The sequence below is a fragment of the Zingiber officinale genome, chromosome 2A, assembly GCF_018446385.1.
Source record: "Zingiber officinale cultivar Zhangliang chromosome 2A, Zo_v1.1, whole genome shotgun sequence".
NCBI classification, from domain to species: Eukaryota; Viridiplantae; Streptophyta; class Magnoliopsida; order Zingiberales; family Zingiberaceae; genus Zingiber; species Zingiber officinale.
In genome coordinates this window covers 7,590,859-7,614,252 of record NC_055988.1, presented here as the reverse complement: position 1 = coordinate 7,614,252, position 23,394 = coordinate 7,590,859, and positions in this window count along the sequence as shown.

The following is a 23,394-nucleotide window of genomic DNA, read 5'->3' as shown; positions in this document are numbered from 1 at the left end:
TTTTGTCTAGTCGGTGGTGGTTGCTCCCATATCCAAGAAGGCCATGTGCCTCGCCACGATCGAACCTTTATGGAAATTAATATTTAATGAAATTAATAACTTAAGGAGACTTGGGTCGAACGTGTTAAGTTCCGCATGAGATCCAAGTCAAAACCTAAAAGAACAAATAGATTAAGTTTTGGATCAAACGTGTTAAGTTCTGAGACGATCCAAAATTTAATTTAAAAGAACACATGGTAGCTAGGAAAGGTTCAGATCTTTGTACAAAATTTTTGTGGAACCTATAGGTTTTCCGAGTAGCAACCAACAATTGGTATCGAGCTAGGGTTTTCTCTGTATTTGGTATTTAGTTTAATTATGCATGTCATACATAATTTAGGCAGGATAATAGTAGGATGTGCTAACTTTGTGGATGCAGGATCCAACTATTATGGCTTTTAGTTAATTATGTGTGTGATTGGACCCTTGGACATGTCAAGGGCAATTTATATGTGTGTGCATGATTGTATTAAAATACAGCAGGAGCTGTATTTAGTTTTATTAGGATTTTATTTTTGATCTAGATACATGTACATTCCTTTTATGGAATATAGGATCAAAAATGTAAAATTCTATTTATGTCACGGATCGAATCTTGCAAAGCGTGGAACCTTCTAAGGACCAGAGGCGCAGCGGAACTCGGAGCAAGATGGATGCGACAGCTAGACCCTAGCGGTAGCCAAATATGGCAGCAGCTTGGGATGACAACACACGGAGGACAATTAAGAGATAAAAGCCATAATAGTTGAAAATTAAATTTTCTATTTATTGCTTTTATATTGTACTGTGTGTGCATGTTAGTTTACAAGTTTAGTAGGCTAGCATAGTTAAAATTCCTCATTTATAAATAACTAAGTGGGAGAGGGATTTTTAAATAAATCCCATAGTCTCCATTCTTGGTTTGTAAGTGATGTAAACAAGCTTGCGCTCTAAGTGCCTTCCTCCATAACGGATGAGCTTGTTTGTGGACCACTAGAATACACTTCCATTTTGGATGACTATAGGAAATTAATTAAGAGTGTGATCTTCCCCACCGGAAGGGGCATAATCTTATTAATGGACTTAGTGTCAAGTAATGGTATACACTTGACACATCTAATAGTTTCCTCCCAATGGAGTCACTATTATTATTTGTGTGACCAAATAATACCAACTATTAATTTTATTTGTCAAAAGTTAGGTTGACAAGATAATAAAATTAATGGGTTAAAACCTTTCTTTTACAAATGTTGAATTTGTATACGTCCACACTAACGTGGCATACAAAATTCACGGTGTGATGAGGTGTTGGTTAATTTAAAATAGTATTGTTTGAGGAATCAATATTATTCTAAATTTAGAGTTCGACCAAAAGTTATTTGTGATTCTTAGGATGACTTTCAACCCAATCCATCATACTTCAACAAAATAGACTTCTTGGACCTAATTACAGATTGAAAAGGAACACGGACATTGTTCCATTCGATCAAAAGCTATAAATTTGTCTTGATGAACCTTGTCCGATGCACCTATGGTGAATCTACCCAGAGGAGATTGAATATCATAAGAGATGGGTAAAGCGGATGAGATGGCGCGGTGTTACATTTTGGCTTCAATGTCAAATGTATTACAACATCGAGATCAAGATTTACCAACATGATATTATGAACAATCTCAAGGAGCTCTTTGGTCATCAGGATAGGGCCTCTAGACAAGAAGCTATGAGAAAGATAATGGCACCACCATGCAAGAGGGTACTCCTGTGGATCATATCCTAAAGATAATGGCTTATCCGAACGAGATACGGATCCTTGGAGGAGAAATTGATGGGAAACCCGGATCGATATGATCCTCCAAGCTACCTAGAAGTTTTGAGCAGTCCGCTCTGAACTATAATATGAATAAAGGATTTATTCATTAGGGGAACCACTGACGGAACTTCAAGCGCAGAAGGATTATTTCGTCACAATTCTCAAATTCACTTTCTGAAAATGGTTCTACTAAACCGAAAGGAAAGAAGAAGAAGAAACAAGTCGGCTCGAAAGAAAGTGAATAAATCTCAGTGTACGGATTTAAAGTGGAGTGAAGAAGCCAAGGGCAAGTGCTTCATCCAAGCAGTCGGGACATTGAAGGCGGGTGTCCTCATAGGAACTAAAACAAAGGTATATCTCATGCTCTCGGTTGTTGAAACATGTTTAGCGGTGTTATCTACCAACACCTGGTGTGTAGATACGGGAGCCACTGATCATGTGCAATTCCTTGCAGGGGTTCCAGGAAACCCGACGACTATCTGAAGGGGAGATTACCGTCTACATGGGCAATGCTACTAAGGTGGCAGCTGTTGCAGTGGGAGACGTCTACTTGTCTTTTAGTAGAAATAAAAATTTGGTTTTAAGAAATTGTCTTTATGTACCCAGTTTTAGAAAGAATTTAATTTCAGTTTCTAAACTGTTTATAGATGGATATTCAGTTTCTTTCAGTAACGATGTAGTTATTAAAAGAAATAAAGTGATTATCTGTTCAGGTGCATTAGTTGGCAATTTGTATACTTTAAATCCAATTTCTTCCACAAAGCAAAACATGGAAATTTATAACTCATCTTCTAATTCTAATAAGAGAAAAGAACCTTCAGAAATGAACCAAGCATATCTTTGGCATCTAAGACTTGGTCATATTAATTTAAGTAGGATTCAGAGGCTTATAGCCGATGGACTTTTGAGTTCATTAGAGTTGGAAAATTTTCTAACTTGTGAATGTTGCTTAGAAGGTAAAATGACCAAGAGGCCGTTCAAGGCCAAGGGGTATAGAGCCAAAGAAGTGTTAGAGTTGGTTCACTCTGATTTGTGTGGTCCTATGTCCGTCCGTGCAAGAGGAGGTTTTGAATATTTTGTCTCTTTCATAGGCGATTATTCAAGATATGGATACATTTACCTAATGCACCAAGTCCGAGTGCTTTGATAAGTTCAAAGAATACAAGGTGATGTGGAAAACGACTAGGTAAAGTATCAAGACACTACTCCGATCGTGGTGGCGAATACCTCTTAGGAGAGTTTAGGAATTACTTATCGAAGGCCGGATTCAATCCCAATTATGCACCTGGAACACCCCAGCATAATGGTGTGGCAAAGCGAAGGAATAGGACTCTTATGGAGATGGTTAGATCAATGATGAGTTATTGAATTCGTTTTGGGGATATGCTGGAAACAGCAGTGTACGTTCCGAACTTAGTACCTTCTAAATCAGTTTCTTCTACTCCCATAGAATTGTGGAATGGGCGAAAGCCCATTCTAAGACATATTCGGTTGGGGTAGTCCACATGTCTTTGAAACCGATCTTGATAAGTTAGAATCCGTCTGAAGTTTGCGTGTTTTAGGATATCCCAAAGGAACGAAGGTGGTTTATTTTATAGTCCTAAAGACGGAAGGTCATTGTTAGCACCAATGCCCGTTTTGAAGAAGACTATATAATGGATCACAAGCCCGAGTAAAGTTGTTTTAGAAGAACTTAGAGAGGACATGTCTACTTCATTACCAACAATACAAGATGAAGTATCACAAGAGACCGCAACACGTGTCACACATGATACACAACCACAGCGGTGCCTCGTCGTAGTGGGAGGGTTGTAAAGCGCCCTGAAGATTCATGTTTTGGGAGAGTCTTGGACTTGGTCCGGTAAACATGAACCTGATCCTGAACATATGAAGAAGCACTCCAAGATATAGATGCGATCTTGGCAAAAGGCAATGAATTCGAAATAGAGTCTATGTACTCTAATAAAGTCCGGGAGCTTGTAGAACCACCGATGGTGTAAAAGCCGTTGGATGCAAGTGGATCTACAAAAGGAAAAGAGGGAGACGGGAAGGTAGAGACCTTCAAAGCTAGGCTTGTTGCGAAAGGTACACTCGAAAGAGGAATCGATTATGAGGAGACCTTTTCACCGTAGCCATGCTTAAGTCTATCCGGATACTCTTATCCATTCTTTGCTCATATGGATTATGAGATTTGGCAAATGGATGTCAAGACGGCATTCCTTAATGGAAATCTTGAAGAGAACATTCATATGAAGCAACCGAAGGGTTCATTGAAAAGGCAAAGAGCATCTAGTGTGCAAGCTCAATCGGTCCATTTATGGATGAAGCAAGCTTCAAGTCTTGGAACATCCGGTTTAATGAAGTAATCCATCATATGGATTTATTCAAAGTCCGGATGAGTCTTGTGTATATAAGAAGTAACGAAAGCGTGGTGGTATTTCTTGTACTATATATAGATGATATTTTGTTAATTGGCAACAATGTCAAGGTATTATCGACGTAAGGGTATGGTTGTCCAAACAATTTGATATGAAGGACTTAGGAGAATGTGCACACATTCTTGGGATCAAAGTTATAAGGATCGTAAGAAAAGAATGTTGTGTCTATCCCAAGCTTCATATATAGATACAATCCTTGCTCGTTTTAGCATGCAGGGGTTCCAAGAAAGGTTTCTTACCTTTTAGACATGGAGTAGCTCTATCTAAAGAGATGTCTCCAAAGACATCAAAAGAGATAGAGGACATGAAAGCAGTTCCTTATGCTTCGGCTGTAGGAAGCCTAATGTATGCAATGCTATATACGAGACACGATATCTGTTTTACCGTGGGCATGGTCAGCAGATATCGAGTAACCCTGGACAAGGACATTGACTGCAGTAAAGCATATATTGAAGTACCCGAGAAGGACTAGAGATTATATGCTAGTTTACCAAGCGACGATCTGCTCCCGCATGGATTTTGATTTCCAATCGGATAGGGATAATGGTAAGTCTACATCGGGCTATGTGTTTACTTTAGGAGGTGGAGCCATTTCATGGAGGAGTGTTAGCGTTTTGGACTCAACCATGGAAGTTGAATATGTAGCAAGAGGCGGCTAAAGAAGCGATATGGCTCAAGAACTTTCTAATGGACTTAGATGTGATTCTGGTTTCAAAATCATCACAATTTATTGTGATAATAGTGGTGATTGCAAACTGGAAGGAACCACGAGCTCATAAGGCAAGTAAACATATAGAGCGCAAGTACCACGTGATACGAGATATTGTGAGCGAGGAGAAGTTGTCATCGCCAAGATTGCATCGGAGAATAGTGATCCTTTCACTAAGGCCCTTCGAAAGCTTTCGATCGGCATGTGGAGGAATGGAATCGGATGTATGGTAGAAGATATGGCGCTTAGTCATTAGTATAAGTGGAGATTGTTGGAATGTATACTGAAAGCCTAAGCTTTGTAAACATTTATTATGAATAAAGAATCACATTTGGTCTAATTGTCTACATTTGTTTGTAGTTGTTCATTTAATTTATATTGTAGATAATATAGTATGTGGTGTCACATCAGAAGATGATGTACCTTATAAATTATAAACAGGAGCTCACGACCAAAATGGAAAAGGAACAAACCATTAGAAGGTCGTAGTGTAATTAGATATTAGTTTATCTTGACTATATAATTACACTAGTACACTCAGAGTGTATCGAGTAGGACCATTTGAGGTCGTTTCTTTTATATTGACTTTATAAAGGAACAAAGACCTCGATTATTATGGAAGTGTGTGCTCTTAATCCTAATATAATAACAAGCACATATATTTGATATTTATTTCTTTAATTTATCAATGGGTGAGATTTAGTTCGTTGAATCAATAAACCCGATAAGTTGGGAAATGGTATTACTTATAGTGTGTGTTGTTGATTATAGAAGGAAGCGTGTCCTAGAGATACTAGGTTGATAATGTCCTCAAGAGGAGCTCATAAAGATTGTCATGTTAAACCCTGCAGGTGGACTTAGTCCGACATGACAATAAGGTTGAGTGGTACTACTCTTGGACTTAGATATTAATTAAATGAGTTGTCAGTAACTCACTTAATTAATGGACATTCGATATCTTAAACACAGGGAGACTAACACACTCATAATAAGAAGGAGCCCAAAAATGTAATTTGGGATTGGTGCGGTAGTTCAATGATAGTTCTCTAGTGGAATGAATTATCATTGATAAAATTAAGTTGTGTGTTCGGAGCGAACACGGGATGCTTAATTTTATCGGGAGACCAAAACCAATTCCTCCTCTCGGTCCCTATCGTAGCCTCTTATTTATAGATTTCTATACCCACCTATACCCACCTTCATATACATCAGCCAAGCTAGCTTGGGAACAAGCTAGGGCGGCCAAGCCTAGGTTCATGGGTGGCCGGCCTAGCTTGAACCCAAGCTAGTAGGGGCCAATAAAATTAAAAAGAAATTTAATTTTAATTTTTTATGTGAAAGATATAATTTATATCTCTTGTAAAAGATCTACAAAAGATTAAAGAAAGAGATTAGATCTCTTTCCTTATTTGTAGATTGGAGAGATGTTTTATTTTTTCTTTAAAAATTATTCACATGTTGATAAAATTAAAATTATAGAAATTTCCTTTTATCAACCATGAAGAGATTTTAAAGAGAAATTTTATTTTTTAAAATTTCCGGAAACAAATTAGGAAGTTTTAATTGTTGATTAAAACTTGTCCTCTTTTGTTTCCAATGATGTGGCCGGCCATCTCAAGTTAATTGGGAAATTTTATTTTATTTTTCTCAATTAATTCATGTCAAGAAAAATTAAGGAAATTTTATTGTAATTAAATTTCCTAATTTGCCTAGGCCAAGGAATATAAAAGAAGGGGTAGGGGTGCCTTCATGAGACAACCTCTATTGTTTTCTCTCCTTTTTTTCCTTGGTGTTGTGGCCGGCCATTACCCTCTCCCTCTCTTCCTCTTGTGGTGGCCGAATACTTCATCTCTCTTGGAGTTCTTGTGGTGGCCAGATACTACTTGGAGAAGAAGAAGAAGAAGAAGGAGAGAAAGCTAGCATCTCTTGGAGCTTGGTTAGTATTTTGATTTTCTTCTTTGGTGAAGTTCTTCCTTTGTGGCCGAACCTTGCTTGGAGGAGAAGAAGGTGGTTGGTGGTTTCTCATCTCGGTAGATCGTTGCCCACACAACGTCTGAGGTTAGAAGAGGAATACGGTAGAAGATCAAGAGGTTTTTTCTACAAGATATAACTAGTAATTTCTATTTCCGCATCATGCTAGTTATTTATGGAAATAATACCAAATACAAGAGGCTTACGTTCTAGAATTTCGAATATATTTTTTTCGAAGTTGTGTTCTTTTGTTTTTTCTTTTCCTTGTGATTTGATTGTTCTCTTTGGTTAACCTAAAGTTATTTTAGGAAATTAAATATTAGCTTTCTATTAAAGGTTTTGTCTAGTCGGTGGTGGTTGCTCCCATATCCAAGAAGGCCATGTGCCTCGCCACGTCAGTACTGGGAACCTTTTATGGAAATTAATATTTAATGAAATTAATAACTTAAGGAGACTTGGGTCGAACGTGTTAAGTTCCGCATGAGATCTAAGTCAAAACCTAAAAGAACAAATAGATTAAGTTTTGGATCAAACGTGTTAAGTTCCGCAGGCGATCCAAAATTTAATTTAAAAGAACACATGGTAGGTAGGAAAAGGTTCAGATCTTTGTACAAAATTTTTGTACAGTGGAACCTATAGGTTTTCCGAGTAGCAACCAACAGTGACACCCTTCTATGGGACGGAAGAAGGTTCCACTCATAGATGATGGTCGACCCTTGGAATATTCCCTGACATGCAACAATCATTCTCTGATAGGCAGTTACGATTCCCTAACCTTGTTGTCGTCTAGCGTCTTTTGTCCTGCCCGGGTATGACTAGGGGCAGCTCGGGACGGTCGGGAGTAGGCCTACTGGAGGAACCAGGCCTGGATATAACTGAGTTGTGGGAACCCGACTAGTCAGAGCAGGTCAGGTGTCACCCTGGCTGCCCACCATGCCTCAGACCTTGGTGTCTCAGATATGGGATCCTAGTCTGTGAGAACCAGATCGGGCACCATGTCACCGATGTCAGTCAAACGGTCTTACCTCTTCTTCTCCATAACTGCCGACTGTCGTGTCGCTTTGACTTCTGTCTCCCACGTCCCCGTGACTTCTGACTGTCATATCCTCTTGACTTCTGACTGTCTGACTTTATCGGGTCCCATCATTATGCACCGTATCATATGCCTTCTTAAACTATTGCCAAAGTGCTTGTATCCCCTATCTGCCTCCTAGCCAGAAATTCTATCCTATGCCCACAGCCCACCAATGTCTCCAAGTCACCTTTGTCAAACTCCTCCTATGTCATGAGCCTAGGATTGCCCAATATCGGCTCCAAGTATCACAAAATCACTTTTAACAAGTGATCAACTGCCAACGAATTTGATATGTCTTTACCGCGAGCCGTTTATTGTATATTAGATAGGCCTTTATGGTGGACCTATTCATGACCCTCGTAATCTTTTTAGCAAAGCCCCAAGCATAAACGGATTTGTGATGTCCTTACCACATGTCGTTTGTTGTGGACTAGATAAACCTTCATGGTGGGTTTATTCACCCTTTTGGGCTTTTTCGCAAAGCCCTAGCCATAAACGAATTTGACATGTCTTTATTGTTAGTCATTTGCTGCAGACTAGATAAATCATTTCAAGGTGGATCTATTCACTTGTACATCACCATCATCTCATATAATCTCTTCCACACACCGTCCTCATGCTTTATCGCATGACTCCCTACTCTCTATAATAGGACTCACCCCATTGTGTCCTCCCCTCTCAGCTCTCCTCACTCATCATTCCTCACTACTCACTCTGCACTCTCGTAAAGATGACATTTGGTAAAGCTCCATCCACAATGGCAGAGTGCTCTGTCAAGTGTCTTGCATCCCATCTAGCTCGGAAGTGACATCTCTGTATTCGAAGTGTCTGTCTTTGGGTGTGTATAAAGATAAACTAGAAGCATTTGTAGTGAACGACTCATCAGTCCACTATCCATGGAGGAAAATTCATTCATTAATTGATTCAGGCTAGGACTCGATCATGTCTAGAAAATTAAGAAATCATCTTGCTGTTGTGCAATATGCTTGTTATTTATTGATTTACGTAGATTTTAATAGTTTGATATTTATTACGTATTGTTATGTTGTTGCAGTTATATATATAGTGTAAACACGGCCAGCGACATATCAATCCGGGCGTCTGAATTAATCCAGGCGCCCGATTTGTTTTTTTTTTTTTAAATTTTTTTAAATGTTGGTCAGGGCCTTGGATTAAATCCAGGAGCCCCGACTTGTTTTTATTTTTTTTTATTTTTAAAAATTAAAAATTTCTTAAAACATCTCAAATACATATATTATACCCCGTGAGCATAAAAAATTTTTAATCTAGAGCACCATAAACTAAGAGGGAAACTTGAACTCTAGAGGAAAAATCTTATTAACTCAAACCCATTATAATCCAACTCCTAAAACCTAAAATTTTAAACCCTAAATACATATAATATACTCTGTGAGTATCTAAAATTTTTAATCTGTAATACTATAAATCAAGAGAGAAGCCGGAACCCTAATGAAAAATCTTATTGACTCAAACCCATTATAATCCAACTGTTGGTGCAACCTTAGGTCAAGGTTGACCTGGTTGACCTGGCTCGAGTTGACCTGACTCGAGTTGTATTTTGATGTTTGACTTAGGAAGATTGTTGGTGCAACCTTAGGTCAAGGTTGACCTAGTTGAGTTGTATTTTGATGTTTGACACTCGTGGAAGAGTTGTATTCTTGATATGGGACAAGAATAGATGTTTGGGAGATTATTGGTGCAACCGTAGGTCAATGTTGACCTGGTTGACCTAATTCGGGAAAAAGTCCAAGTATGGAGACTTGGCAACGGAAAAGTCCAAGCAGGGAGCTTGGCACTGGAAAAGTCCAAGTATGGAGACTTGGCACTGGAAAAGTCCAAGCAGGGAGCTTGGCACGCGAAAAGTCCAAGTATGGAGACTTGGCACGGGAAAAGTCCAAGTATGGAGACTTGGCACTGGAAAAGTCCAAGTATGGAGACTTGGCACTGGAAAAGTCCAAGTATGGAGACTTGCACGGAGAAGTCCAAGCGGGGAGCTTCAGGAAAGTCCTAACCGATGTTAGGCGGTTGGAAAGTCCCGGTGAGTGAAGCCAGGCAGTGGGAAAGTCGGGATGTTAGGCGGTGGAAAGTCCCGTGAGTGAAGCCAGGCAAAAATCCAGATGGATCAAAGGTGATCGGACATCGTGTGGAGAAGTCTAAGTGGGTCAAAAGGATTGGCCGGACAATTAGCGGGAAGTGCTAGTCAAGGGAGTGACCGGATGCTATGAATGATGTACCAACAGGTTGACCGAATGTTGGTGTGGAAGCCTTAGGTCTAGGGTCGAGAAGTTTGGATCGGTCGGTGACCGATCCAATGATATCGTTTGCCCGATCGGTCCGGTGATCGATCGTAATCGGATCGATGGCTCATCGAATCGATCGGTCGAGACCGATCGGAGGCAACGCAACCTCGAGAGAAGAAAGCCGTGGATCGGTCACCGATCCACCCATGGCTTGATCGGTCGGCAAGACCGATCAAGGTTCGATCGGTCGTGGACCGATCGGGAGGATCGCCACACTGATCGGTCCGGGGACCGATCGGGAGGTTCCGTGCTTTTACCGATCGGTCTGCGGACCGATCGGGGAATGCGTCGCAACGGCTAGTTTCTTCGCCGTCTTCTTCGCAGTATAAAGGGGTCGAGGGCTGACGCGTCTTCTTCTTCTTCAGCTTTGTTGTGCTTGAGCTTTGTTGAGCTCCTCCTTGTCGAAGCTTCGCGTGAGCTTCATTCCACGACCGGATCAGCTGCTTGCGTTGCATCTGTCCGTGAAGTTGCTACTTCATCCGGGACCCCAGTCGACGAGAAGGCAAGCTACTGTGTTTACATTCCTGTTGTATTTTGTTCTTGCTATTCTCTTGTACTCTTAGCTTATTGTTGCAAGTGATTGTGGCGAGGTTTCTCCACCCACAAGGAGTTTGATTTAGCCGGTTTTTCGGGGACTCATCCACCGACGGATTGATAGGCTTCGTCCACCTTACGGACACGCCGAGGAGTAGGAGTTTCATCTCCGAACCTCGTTACATCCTTGCGTAGAGGTTTGATTTCTTCTCCTGTTTTCTTTCTGCATTTAGTTTCCGCTGCGCTAACCCTAGTTTGTAGAAAGAAACGCGAGCAATTGGGGTCGGCTATTCACACCCCCCCCTCTCTAGCCGTACGAAGAGATCCTAACACCAACTTCATCCGTAAATTTTGAATCTTAAATATATATAATATACCCTGAAATAAAATAAAAAAATAAAAAAATACTAAAATGATTCCAGGAGCTTGGACTCTTTCTCACACGGGCACCTAGAGATAAATTCCAGGCGCCCCGAGTTTCGTCCGCACAGTCCCGTAAGATTATATATATATATATAACCATTAAATTTATATATACAAAACCGATGCATGCAATATTTATGATTCATAATTACCAATAAAAATAAGCTAACTAAAATAACATAGAAACAAGCTAATCAATTTTATCCCTTATTCGGATCTTTTGATACCACAAAGTTAATTGTTATCTTATCTTTATTTTTTTAATCAATACATATTATAAATTAATTTAATTTTGCTTTATTAGTATCATCTTAAACCCAATTAAAAACATCTATAGATAAATTTAATTTATTCACTTGTGGGCCATGAGCATAGGTAGCCAATGCTAGCTCGACACCTAGTCTAGCACAACAGGGGCACAATTTGCATGTGGGCCCAGAATATCACCAGTAATGCTCACCGATGATTGTATAAGGAAGAAAAAAAGGTGGGGCCAGTGGCAGACAGTGATCACAGTAGCGACAATTTGATAGTCCGTGACCGTGAGAATAGTTTGGAGGGGAGAGACCCGAGCTCTGTTCTTCCCGAGCTTGCCACGGAGGAAGGGGATTAATTTGGCTAGAAAGAAGCTAGAGAAGTAGACGCAGTATAATAGGGACATGATGACGGTTAGGGTTTCTTTGAGACCAAGAAGGTTGAGTAGGGAGGCAGGGAAGATTAAATTAATTGAGAGGAGTAACTTGGTACTAAACTTATATTTATAAATAAGTTTGTTGTTTAATTTGATAAAGCTCATTTATATTCATTTAATTGTAAAGAAACTGATATAAAATAAATAAATTTAATACTAATGATATCAGTCGAATTCGACCCCCAAATTACTACATCTAATAATCCAGCTGTCATTCATTTTGAAACCTACTAAATGACAAACTGTATTTAATTGTTTAGACTTTAACTTTTCTTGTCAGCACGTCTATATCTGCCACAAGTGTGGAAAAGCAGCCCTCTTCTTGTATTCATGACAGCGCCTTCTGACAGGTGACAACAGCAACAGCCCAACCCATTGCGCTGACTCTTCGTTGAAGGCCTCTTCACGTGACGCTGTCAGATATAATTGATCGAGAAAGGGAACGAATAAAAGCCATACTATTTTCTACAACTCATGTCAGCGGACGAACTCTTGCACTTTTGTTTTTATTTAGTTTCGTGTATTTCTTCACGTGACAAAAGTAACAGCGGTTCTTCCCATCAATTATTTTAGAAAATTAAATATACACAAACTTTATACTTTGGAAAGATATTAATGACATATTTATGAAATACTTTTGAAAAAAATGTCACGTGACTAAGTTTCCTCCTCCCAAAGAAATCGCTTGATCTAACTCTATAAAAGCCGGCTATTGACGATTAACAAACTACTACTCCTCCTTAGCTTGGTCGATACAACTCTCCTCTACAGTTCCTCAGCTCGAACAATTAGGATATAATGAAGGTGATTCTAGTTGTTTTTGTTGTACTGATATTGTTTTTCCTTGTCTTTTCTTTAGAAGCAAGAAGACTTGCCGATAGTGGTCGGTCGAGATGCTGCAACGACAATATAAAATCATGTTGCCATGCTCATGGCATTTTGCCATGAGATAAGGGAGTTACAGAATATCATCAATCATCCCTTAATATATATTATTAAAATAATTAATTACTAGTGTGTTGTAAGATTTCTACTTAAGTAATCAGTAGTGTAGTTTTTCTTTTTTATGTCTGAAAGTCTGTGTTTTAAAAGGAGGAGCTAAGGTTTACGTAGACATACTTATCTACTCCTCTGTCGTTATCAACAAGTGTAGTTTTTTAATCTTCGTATGCGCGTGTAGTAAGGGGAAGGTGAATGGTATTCTGTACAAGTATGGGCTATGCAATAGATATATGTGTGTGTTTTAGATGAAATTTTTAATCATGCACCTTTTTTTTTTTTTTTTTTTTTGAGCACGTGTTCTACAAATAAATAAGTTAAAAAAAAATAACTTTCTTTAGGTTAAAATATTCTTTAAAAATTTAAATCCATTTTTATTAGCTTACTTTTAAAATCATATATCTCAAACATCATCTGGCTGCCATTTCGAAATCCATCTCAATTCGTTGATGGCCTCACAACGGCTAGCTAATGTACAGGTTGAATTTCTTTAAGAATTAAAGAGGCAAGGACAGAACCGATCGATTAAGAAAATATAATTTTGAATGTTCGATATCACGGCGTCTCTGCTCAGTATTCGATTTTGAAAACCTATTATCTGATAAGACCTCCACTGTTCAACAAGTAAAATTAATTGATGTAAGGAATTAAACTGTCCAAGGGTTAATTCGATCCTGCACTGCTCTCAGTACCCCCTCATAAAAAGGGTGGATCCCACAGACATACATACAAGTGAGTCCCACCCATTTGCATACGAGAGGTGAGGATAGTACCGTTAGGGGCAGCCTCGAATTTATCCTGTCCAAGGTCGTGCTTTTTTCGCCCCAAGATGGGGCACATCAAGCTCTCCAAGTGTTAATTACCTTCTCTACCCATCATATGATGATTAGTTTTGGCAGGCAGTGTAAGTTTTAATGACTAATATGACGCGTGAGTGTCAGTATTTTGCATCCTTCTATTTCCGCCTCCCACGACACCTCTACCTCTTTTTGTGTTTTGTCACAAGATTTTTATTGTTCCAGCTACACAAGGTATGACAATTAATTACCATATTTCATGTGCATAAATAATACAAATCTAATTTATAAAAAATATTTATTTTTATTAGTTAATATTATTTTAAGTAAATATTATTTTCATAAATTGGTAAAAAAAAAATAATAATAATATGTTCACTTAAAAAAAACTTTTTCAATTCATTTGATAAATGGTATTAATATTTGTCTACTAACATTTTAATAAAAGGATATTTTTTATTATAATATAATCATAAATTATATTTTACATTTTGCATAATTAAAATAATTAATACATATTGTTGCATTTAATTTAATTTAAGTTTTTTAAATTATTGTGTGAGATTATTTATATAATTAAATAGATGATTCATACATAAGTAAAATCGTTTATAGATAGACTATTTATGATCTATCCACAGGACCGGGCCTGTGATTAACCCATCACGTGTCGATCTGTCTCGATACGAATTGATCTGTCTGACAACTCACCTGAATAGATACAAACTGATTTATTATAGACGAATTTAGCTATTATTCTTAATTTGTACCTCAAGTACAAACTATTGACAGGGAAATGGAGAATGAGACGGGTTCCTCCGAGTTAGGGATGGCAATGGGGTGGGACGGGGGCGGGTTTGTCATTCTCATCCCCGCCCCGTTTTCATTTTTTCGGGTTCGGGGATTCTCCGAACCCAAACCCACGGGTTCGGGGATTCCCCATCCCCGCCCCATTCCCAAATTTAGTATTTGAACCGAATTAGAGAACAACTTTGATCACGACAAGTTATGAAACATGGGCTGAGCTTTCAGGTTCCTCGTGCATCAGCGAAATTGAATGAGAAGAGTACAAAATGATCTGAGTTGTTAGACCAAGTTTTTCCACTTAATTATTTGTTCCTTTTAAAGTAATTATACAATATGATTTATGAAAGTATTCCTAAACTGAAGAACATATATCATCATCATTCATCACCAACCATTAATATTAATATCAATATTAATAATATTATTAATAATAATATTTTTAAAATTTTTAATATTAATATTAACACTATTATTAATCCTTTTTAAAAAAATCATATTATTATTTATTAATATTAATAATAATATATTCGGGACGGATTCGGGGATGGGGATAATATTCCCATACCCGCCCCAAACCCGTCCCATCCCTGAAAAATCGGGGATCCCCATCTCCATTTCAGATTTTTCCCGCGGGATCCCAAACCCACGGGAAAAATTGTTATCCCTACTCTGAGTACAAGTGGTGAGAGGTATCAATGTCGCCAAGCACGATGTCCACCATAACAACGTCTATATCCAAGTTCTTTTTCCGCATGTTAAAATTTTGTTACATCTTTTCTTTTATTTTATCTTTTATTTGGGCAGAGAATGCAGACAAATGTGAAGAAGAATATATAGCCTGATAATTCAGAATGGACTTGTAAGTATATATTTACTTCATGTACCTAAGCAACTCCATGAATGATTACAAAATGAATCCTAGAGACTAGTCAATTTTATGGGTGTTCAGGTTTTTTGTTTTACAAAGATACCTTGACTACTGACAAATCTATACCTTCAATAAGTGTTTTTTATTATTATTGTTTATTTTCATAAGCATATGTATTAAGGGGATGAAACTGATATTTTATAAAAATATTTATCTATGCGTGCAATACATATTTGTTTATAAATATTTTACAAAATATTTTTTGTAATTTTTTTATAAATATTTTACAAAATTACATTCTCAAATAAAAATAAAAGGACATTGATTAGGTAAAAACAAAGATAATCATATATACTTATACAAACCTTATCTCGTATTAAAAAAATAGAGGAAAATACACTATTAATTAATTAATTAGCGAATTAGGTAGAAATAAAAATAACATATTACTTAATTAAATTATCTCACAATTAATGTTAAGCAATATTGAATTTGTTAATTTATAGGGTCCTTAACCTTTATTTATTTGTATATTAATTAAAGATGCATGCATGCAATAATGTATTACATAATTCAGTCAAATGTGAAATCCGTCGTTCCATTGGGGTTCTAGGACTACTTTAAACTATTGGGAGTAGATAATATATTAACTAAGCTCATTATGTAATTATAGGATTTGCTGAACCATAATATTTTCTTTGGTAAATTATATATATTTATTTGTTTATAGTTTTTAGGGTAATTTATTTTTTTTCTTTTTCTATTTAGGGTTTAAGATTTCTTAATTAGCTTAAATACATAAGGCTTTATACTATATTTCTAATATTCTTTTTTTTATTCAATAATATTACTAGTTTTTTTCACTTCTTAATTTTTACACGATATCAGAGCGAGACTATCATTCTCTGATCTAAATTTTTTACGGCACCCTGTTGCTACTCCCTGTTGCCGCTGCTGCCTCTTACTGTTACCGTCGATTTCGGCGCTGACATTTTTTTTGTTGCATATTTTGGTGTCGTTGACCTATGTTGTTGATTTCTCCACCGACATCATTTTCTACTGATTTTGGCACTGACGCCCTATGTTGCCAATGCCCTTTTCTATCTCGGATTTTTCGTGTGACCATGGGTCGTCCTGACACTAGTTTTCGTGGAATGGAAAACGGGTGTCAAGGTATCTGTACAGTTTGGTTCTGAGCATTATTCATTCTGTTACCATGCCGGGTCATACATATGCTTCATGGAAATATGATTCATATATGCTGGAGCAGTTTTAACAGTTCATTGCTTTACAACCCTCTTCCATGTCATCTTTCTCTCATATATATATAAGTACCCCAGGGTAGTTTTGATATGATCAACCAAGTTCAGCTAGGTCATGTTGTGTTTGATCCTTATGTCTAAGTGTGCAGGAGTTTAGGAACACAAAAAATCGAGCAGAAAACGTAATTAGCGAGAAGGATGATACGGGAAGGGAGTCGATGGGCTTGGTGCATCCGAAGGATGAGGTGCTGCAGAAGAGTACATCGGCAGACAAGAAGGATGCACATGGTGGTTCAAGGGACGAGAAGCCGGGGAGGAAGGTTGCATGAGGAGAAGGGCGGAGTTGGGTTCGGGTGAGCTCAATTCCGAACGGTTGGAAAATCATCCAAGCGAGTGGAGGAAAAATTGTTAGCAAGGGAAGTTAACCTTTTTCAGATGAATAGTGTCAAAGACCCTTCAAAGGCTTGGAAGATGCCTTCCATGAAGGTGCCTTCTATCCTATAGAAGTCACCTTCCAGTAATCGTTAACCGCAGATAGAGTTTTATCCTCAACGGATAAAACTTATCTGATGGAAGACCCCTTTGACCATCTTAGAGGCGCCTTCAAGTTATGGATAGAGTTTTCCAGGGGCTATAAAAAGACCTTTGGAGTTAGGAAATATTGAATAACTTGAACTACAACTCTTGTAACACTTTCCTAATATTCTTTTGAGCTTTTTCAACGATGGTAAGAAACTTCTCCGCCTGTAACGAAGGAGATCTTCTAGTGCCTTTCACCGCCTTAGATTAATAGTCATTTATGTTGTAACCAAGTAAAACTCTGGCCTCTTAATCTTTCTTTTAAGTTGTTTAGTTCAATTTTATTGATATTTTAATTGTGCTACTAATCAAGTCCAAAGTACGAGAAGGAGTTAAGTTTATTTTATAGGAAATTTATCCCCCTCTTGCCGGCCTACTTGCGCCAACAAGTGGTATCAAGGTCAGAATACCTCAAAAGGACTAACCGCCAACTTAAGCACTGAGACAATGGTCAGACCGAGCATCTAACCCGCCAAAGTTCGAGGGAGAATTCATGTTATGGAAGAAACGCATGGAGGTATTTTTTAAAACTGATTTTGAAATTCTTTTGGTAATTAAATATGGTTTTGTACCTCCGACTGAAAGAAAAAAAGTCAGTAGCACAACTGCACGCCAAGTTAAAGGAATTAATAATCGAACTTTCGAATCTTGAAGAACAGGTAATAAATCGAGATTCTTTAAGGTACGTGTTAAATGTTTTCCCTAGGACACAAGAATGAATGTCAATAGTAAACACCTATTATATTTCAAAAGATCTAGAGGTAAGTTCTTTAATGAGTTTATTTTCTACTTTAGAACTTTACGAATCTAGATGTGCATAATTTTAAAAGGAGCTCAGTCAGAATATTGCCTTGAAAGTAAGAATGAATGATCCAAACTCCGAAACGTCAATCGATGAAAATGAAGCGACCCTAATGGTAAGAAAATTTAGTAAGCTTATTAAATCTAATAAATTTAATAAAGAGCAGGCTAAAAAATATTCTCGGAGCAAAATAAAGGTCTGATGCTACAACTGCAATGAAGAAGGGCACATCAAGTATGATTGCCCGAAGCTAAACACGAAGGAGAAAAAGAAAGAGCCAATCAAATCAAGGCACAAAAACTTAAAAGCAATATGAGACGAGTCATCAGAGTAAGAAGTTGAAGAATACGCCGGACTAGCCCTATTAGCGGACCACCTAGGAGAAGATGAAAATAACTCAGAGATGAGCATTGATGAAAGGGGGTCAGAAGAAAACTACGAAGAAGAGAGAATATCATAACATAAGATAAGTGAGGTACGCGCCCTATCTCCCAAATAGTCTTTCAAGTTTATTAAAATGATTTCAAAAAATATAGTACAATTAGAAAAAGATAATGTGAGATTAAAATTAAACTTAGCAAATTCCTGTACATTAGATATGTTTGACAATTTAAACATAGAAAATGAAAATTTGAAAGTATAAATAAAAAAATTAAAAAATAACCATGCATGTTTAAAAGATTTTTAAAAATGTCAAAATTTAAAAATTATGGTAGAATCAACTGGTATATTAGAAATCATTAGGGACAAATTAGAAAAATTTCTAAAAATTATGTACCTCCAAAATTTTTAGTAAATCCAGTAGACAGGAACCTATATTGGGTTCCAAAATCTTTGTTAGATTAAATTTTTTCTGGAATTATATTCTTTGCTCAAATTCTTATTTATGCATTAATTTGTTTAATTTAGTCATTTTCATAAAATCAATTATTTCATTAATCTTCTGGACTTAGTTTTTGCTAAAAACCTTTTCGGTGTAAAATGGAAATATGATCTACATACATATTTTTTGGGAGGAATTTTTTTGATTGTTGAGTTACTTTTCTATAAAATTATTATTAAAAATCATATTTTAAAATTTAGAATTATTTCACAAACTTAATTTTTTAAAAAAAACTATGATAAAATATAATATTGTCTATCAAAAGAAATATCTTTACAATTTTCTAAACGATCAATTATTTTCTATGAATTTATTAACAAAAATAATATTTTTAAAATTAAAAATAAATTTTCAAACTTATCTTTGAAATATTTTATTTTTCTCGGATAAAATATGATGTCTTCTATTATAACAAATTTTTTTTTTGACATTTTTCAAACTTTATATGATTTGAAAAGTTAATTGTTAATATTTAAAAAAGAAAATATAAATTAGGGAACTTTAATTTTTTGAATATTAGACAATCTATTTTTCATATCCAATAAAATTTTGTAAATTTTTGAGGTGAAAAAATATTATTTAAAATTTATTTTTAAAAATTAGTTACTTTACTAAATAAATCATTTATGTTAAACTAAATAATATCTTTCTGAGAAATTTTTTTCTACTGGTCTAACTTACTCTGTTTAAATTTGACAAAAACTTTTAGGATTTTATAAAGCTAAAAAATAATTTTTAATTTATTTTTTTATCAAAACTGTAGCTTAATTATTAAAAATAGAATATGTTTGAAAATTATTTCTTAAAAATATTAGTCTATTGATAATTTTTCTTGTCTATCCCTAGAAAATTATTTCAAAGTTTTCTATCTTTTTATTGTATTTTACCTGATTTTTTTATGCGATCAAAGGGGAGAAATAGATTTATTGAAACTTCATTTATTGAATTGAAATTTTTTATCAACTTTAGTTATGTCATTGCATATTTAACCCTAACTTGAACTTGAGTTGATGCACATCAAAAAGGGAGAGATTGCAAGTACCTCAGGGTAGTTTTGATCTGGTCAAACAAGTTCAGTTATGTCCTGTTGTATTTGATCCTTGTGTTTAAGTGTGTAGGAGCTTAGAAATATAAAAAGTCGAGCGAAAAACGCAGCTAGCGAGAAAGATGGCACGGGAAGGGAGTCGAAGGGCACATTACATCCGAAGGATGAGGTGCTGCAGAAGAGTACATTGGTGGACGAGAAGGATGCGCGCGGCTATCCAAGGGATGAGAAGCCGAGGAGGAAGGCTGCTTGAGGAGAAGGCCGGAGTTGGGTTCGGGTGAGCTCAACTCCGGACACTAGGAGCATCACCCAAGCGAGCAAGCGAAAAATGGTTAACAAGGGAAGTTAACCCTTTTCAGATGAGCAGTGTCGAAGGCATCTTTAAAGGCTTGAAAGGCACATTCCATGAACAGTTAGAAGACGCATTCAAAGGTTTAGAAGGCGCCTTCCATGTGTTGGTGCAACCTTAGGTCAAGGTTGACCTGGTTGACTAGACTCGAGTTGACTGGACTCGAGTTGTGTTTTGATGTTTAACGAGTTATGTTTGACAATGGTTGTATCTTGATGTTTGACAAGGATACAAGCTTGGGAGATTGTGGGTGCAACCTGTGGTCAAGGTTGACCTGGTTGACCCGAGGTGAGTTGACCTGACTCGGAAAAGTCCAAGCAGGGAGCTTGGCACGGGAAAAGTCCAAGTATGGAAGCTTGGCACATGGGAAGTCGGAGAGGGCTCGGTAGCTCGTTCTCCGGACTGTGGTCAGAGAGGGCTCGGGAGCTCGTTCTCTGGACCGGATGGTAGTCGGAGAGGGCTCGGTAGCTCGTTCTCCGAACTGTGGTCAGAGAGGGCTCGATAGCTCGTTCTCTGGACCGGGTGTGGAAAAGTCCTAGTGAGTGAAGCTAGGCAGTTGGGAAGTCCTGGTGAGTGAAGCCGGGCAAGGGAGAATCCAGATGGATCAAGGGTGATTGGACGTCTGGTGATGGGAAGTCCAAGTAGGTCATAGGATTGATCGGATACTTGGTACGGAGAGAAAAGTCTAAGTGGGTCAAAGGGATTGACCTGACACTTAGCGGGGAGTCCTAGCAGGTTAAGGGAGTGACTGGATGCTAGGCGCAATGTACCAACAGGTCAAGATTGACCGGATGTTGGTTTGGACTTGGTTTGGGCGAAAACCATGAGCTGGATCGATCTGGTGATCAATCCAGTGATACTGCGAATATTCTGATCGGTCTGGTGACCGATCAATAACACATCAGTAGCATACTGTGTGATAACTGATCGGTCTGGTGACCGATCAGGAGTCGATCAGAAGCCGAACAGGAGCGAGGCGCAAGAGGGGCTGATCGGTCTGGGGACCGATCAGCACAAAGCCTGATCGGTCCCCCGGACCGATCAGGAAGTTCCCTGATCGGTCTGTGGACCGATCAGTAGGTTCAGGGCACTAGCCGTTGCGACGCAACGGCTAGATTCTGTGCTTCTTTCTCCGCAGGTATAAAAGGAGGCTGAGAGCTTCTACATGGTTCTGCTTCTTCTTCCTTGGATTGAAGCTTGCTTCTGTGCTCTGAGGTTCTGAGCTTTGTTGAGCTCGCTTCCGAAGCTTCGCGTGAGCTTCCAGTCGTCGATCAGCTGCTACAGTTGGGTTGTGAAGTTGTTGCTTCATCGCCTCCGGTCGACAGAGAAGGCAAGCGAGTGTTGCATTCATATTGTTGTTTGTATTTGCTTCTTGCTTTCCTTGTACTCCTTTCTTGTTGTTACAAGTATTGTGGCGAGGTTTCTCCACCCACAAGGAGCATCTATTAGCCGGTTCTCCGGGGACTCATCCACCGACGGATTGATAGGCTTCGTCCACCTTACGGACACGCCGAGGAGTAGGAGTTTCATCTCCGAACCTCGTTACATCGTCGAGTTCGAGTTTGAGGTTTGATCTTTCCTTTTTGCGTTTCTATTTAGTTATTTCCGCTGCGCTAACCCTAATTGTAGGAAGAAACGCGAAGATTTGGGGTCGGCTATTCACACCCCCCCTCTCTAGCCGCGACCATCGGTCCTAACACCATGAACATTGTCGAAGGTGCCTTCCATCCTATAGAATGCGCCTTCCAGTAGTCGATAGTCGGAGATAGAGTTTTATTCTCAATAGATAAAATTTATCTATGGAAGGCGCCTTGGACCATCTTGGAGACGCCTTCAACTGTGGATAGAGTTTCCAAAAGCTATAAAAAGACCCATAGAGTTAGAAAATATTTAACAACTTGAACTACAACTCTTATAACACTTTCCTAGTATTCTTTTAAGCTTTTTCAACGATTGTAAGAAGCTTCTCTGCCTACAATGAAGGAGATCTTCTAGTGTCTTTCACTGCTTTGGATTAACAACCACCTAGGTTATAACTAAGTAAAACTCTGACATCTTAATTTTTCTTTTAAGTTGTTTAGTTCAGTTTTATTGCTATTTTAATTGTGCTACTAATCAAGTCCAAAGTACGAGAAGAGGTTAAGTTTGTTTTGTAAGCAATTCACTCCCCCTCTTGTAGGTCTACCTGTGCCAATAATATAGGTTTGTAATCGTCTAGTATTTCAGGTTTATCTTCATCCTTATAGATTTTGAACTATGATGTCTCCCATCATATGTCATCAAATTTATTGTCTTTTGTTTCTTTTTTCTCCCAGTTCACCTATACTATTGTGATTGTTGATGGTACCCTCACTATAACAAATTTGACTTTCTGTAACACACAATTATTCTATCCGCAACATGCATCCATGCTGCACAACTCCAAGCTGTTAAAAGTCATAACAAATCGACATCACACAATCACATGCTACGGATAATAGCATTCACAGCCCGTGGCCATGCGCTATAGATAATAGCATTCGCAGTGCGTTGCCACATGCTATGGATAAATGATAATAGCATTTGCAGTGCACTGCCGCACGCTACATATAATAGCATTCACAGCACGCGGTCGCACGTTGTGGATAATAACATATAAAAATTTTAAAAAAATAAATATGACACATAATTATCAACACCATACAATTATCAATAATATTTATTTAAAATATATAATCCAAATTTGAAATTTAAATATTATCACAATTCATACAACAATAAAAATAGAAATGAAAGATTACAAAGTATAATCTAAATGCGAATATCTAATTTGTATTCCTCTAATATTCATTTTACAAAGCTCATAGAACTTTATAAATCTACTCTAAATATTTTACAAAAAATATGAATCACTGGCAATAAAAAAATATAACAAAAGACAGTACAATATAATTAAGAAGACCCTTTGAAGAATCAGAAGACCTTAATGAATGCATCCTCATCCCCACTTCCAAAAGCTTGTGTAACAATATC